At 37.4% G+C, this 2,996-nt stretch overlaps 1 non-coding gene across 1 annotated transcript; it reads left to right on the top strand.

The window, feature by feature from the left end:
• Positions 1 to 2,637: 2,637 nt before the first annotated feature.
• Positions 2,638 to 2,720, top strand: trnal-uaa (transfer RNA leucine (anticodon UAA)). Its single transcript has one exon. It is a non-coding gene; the product is annotated as a tRNA-Leu (tRNA).
• The last annotated feature ends 276 nt before the right edge of the window (positions 2,721 to 2,996 follow it).

Here is a 2,996-nt window from a genome sequence, read left to right as displayed (position 1 = left end):
GGGAACATGAGACATGCAGTAGACTAGATACTAAGCAAAGGTGGTGACCCTGTAAGAAATGATCATCTTTTCTACGACATCATCCTTTAAAAGTCAGCTGTGTGAAAGTTTTATTTTATTTAAAACTCTTTGCTTAAGAAGTAAGAGAGTTATCTTTTTGTTCTATTGTAGTAACACACCCAATGGTCACTCTTATGTAACTGGTTATCAGAATAATGTTATTGTAAGGAACTGTTATTGTTCTTTCAGCTGTTCCCGTTAGCGGGCGCCACAGCGGATCATTGGCCTGTATGTTTGATTTGGCACAAGTTTTTAAGCTGGATGCTTTTCCTGACGCTTCCCTCCCATTTTATCTGGTCTTGGGAGAGTACGCTCCGAGTGGCTGGGTTGATTCCCTGCCCGGGAATTGAACCTGAGCCACCACAATGAGAGCGCAGGATCCTTAGCTACTAGATGACTAGGGACCATTATTGTAAAGAACTATTAAAAAAAACACATGCGTATGACAAGTGCATGTTTTGCATAATTTCATGGCCATGGCCATAGAACAAGAATCTGACCAAGTGACATTTTTCTGTCCAGTTTTGTTGAACCTGTGCCCACTGTAGCCTCAGATTCCTGTTCTTGGCCACCAGGAGTGGAACCCGATGTTGTCTTTTGCTGCTGTAGCCCATCCAGCCTCAAGCTTCAATGTTTTGTGCATTCTGAGATGCTTTTCTGCTCACCACGGTTCTAAAGAGTGGTTGTTTGTGTTATTGTAGCCTTCCTTTCAGCTCAAACCCTCCTGGCCATTCTCCACTGACCTATCTTATAAACAAGGTATTCCCAATAAAGTGGATAGCGAGTGTATGAAAAATCTTTCCAACTCTGGTGTTATAAAGCAGTGTGCAAAATTATGTGGATGTTCCTCTGTTGACAGCAGAGAAAACAAGTAATTCGAGGTCATTTATTAGATATAACATCACCAGAAGGAGACCATCATTTAATGTCATTTAATTTAATAGTTTAGAAAACAAGCTTTCCAGCAAGCAATATCTGATTCAGTATATGGTATTAATTTTAAAAAATAGTTTTAAAATGTCTTTTGAAATTAAAGAAAAAATGCAAAATTATGTTATTACAGTGCAAGTATAAAAGTCAATGCCCACGACGCCTGGCCCCAAACTAGGCAACTCAGACATACTCGGAAAAAAGATATTGTTGTAGTAAGATTTAATTTAAAAGTGTGTAAGAAATTATATGTATAGAGTATATTCTGCAATCAGATGTTAAAAAAAATTGTGGGCAAATTGTCGTTGTACAAGAGAAATAAAACACTTCAGGATGTGCTGTTATTAGAATATAATCAACACTGGGGTGGTACCAGTAACGCCGTTGGTTATTTTCCTATAACAGCACGTCCCAAAGTGGTTGGAGGAATGAGTCCTACCTCTTCAAGGACATTGTCCTTCTTTTTACAACCAAACACTGCTGAACTAAACACAGTAGGTAAGTGTCTGGTGGTTTTCTTCAAGTAACAGACATTAACAGGGAATTTGATTCCTGCTTTCAGTCAGAACCTCAGAACCCAGAATCTAGCTAAAGCTTAGCTCTTACCAGGAATGGAGTTTGAACCCATGAGGACTTTTGTCCATCACATTTTAAGTGCTAAGTGCTGAGATCTTAATGAATTTAGTACTGAAGCTTACTGTTATTATTCTGTCACTGTTCATATAATGCATATTTGGCTGCTTTTGCCCTTTCTTTGCAGACTTTGTCACTCATCCTACTTTATCGAATGCTTACTTAAGCAGTTATGTCTAGACTTGCACATGTTCATATTTAACAAATACATGTCTGGGTAGAAGCAAAAAAAAAAAAAAAAAAAAAAAAAAAAAAAAAATTAACAGCTAAGACCTGTTGTTATTCAAGCATATTTTTATCCTGAAACAATTGAAGTCTATCTAACCAGATTCACACTGAAAATATTTTTGCATGCACATTTACAGATGATACACATGAAACTTATGTAAAAGACAAGAACGACTGCAGGGCTATGTAATAAAGTACATGTATAATATAATAGTAATAATAATGTAATAAATACAAGAATAGTTAGGCAACAGATTTTGTATTACTGACATGATTAGATGTATTTTATCCTTTGTTGATTGTAGACAAAATGATTTTTCTTAATATGACATATGTTTGTGTGGAATTTCTAATTAAAGACCCCACTGATGTTTAATTTGTCATAAGTCAGAAACTTGAAACTTGGATACATTACATTGTAAGAATGGCTGAACAGATAAGATTAAGTCGCAGGAGTTTAGCTGTCCCTGTGCACTTGGATGTCCCAGTGGTTAAGGTGTTGGGCTTAGGATTGAATGGATGAATGCCCTTTTGGGTTTGAACTTCACTCCTGATAAGAGCTTCAGCTGGATTCTGATGTTTCTGAAATTAATCAGAAAATTCTTAAAGGAAACCTTACATGGAAACCGTTCCTTGAAGGAAGCCTTCAGAGAATTTCCTAACGTAGTGCTACTGTAAAGCATTAGTGATCCTGACCAGGATTCAGTAGTTACTGACAATGAATGCTTGAAAGGTAGGACTCAGTCTGCAGAAAGCCTCCTATGAGTAATGCTATTCTAGAAGCACACCAGGATGGCCGAGTGGTTAAGGCGTTGGACTTAAGATCCAATGGACAAATGTCCTCGTGGGTTCAAACCCCACTCCTGGTAGAACATGAACTCCAGCTTACTTCTGTTGCATGTTCAAGCAGCTGGAACGGGAATCTAATAGAAAGTGTCATTCAAAGTCCTAGTAAGGTCCATTACTTAAAGCAATGAGGTTCCATCTTATGGTGCTCTTAAAGTACAATGGACCTCTTTGTACTCAAAATGTGGGAGATGAAAAAATTCCAATTTTGTGTATGTAAATGTTCAGCTGTATCCTTGTCTTGTATCCTGTCTCACTGGTGAATCACTTCGGATTAAGTGTCTATTAAATTCATTATA

This window comes from Pangasianodon hypophthalmus, chromosome 21 (assembly GCF_027358585.1).
Source record: "Pangasianodon hypophthalmus isolate fPanHyp1 chromosome 21, fPanHyp1.pri, whole genome shotgun sequence".
NCBI classification, from domain to species: domain Eukaryota; kingdom Metazoa; phylum Chordata; class Actinopteri; order Siluriformes; family Pangasiidae; genus Pangasianodon; species Pangasianodon hypophthalmus.
Note: the sequence above shows the minus strand (reverse complement) of the source record. Positions and strands in the feature narration are given on the sequence as shown.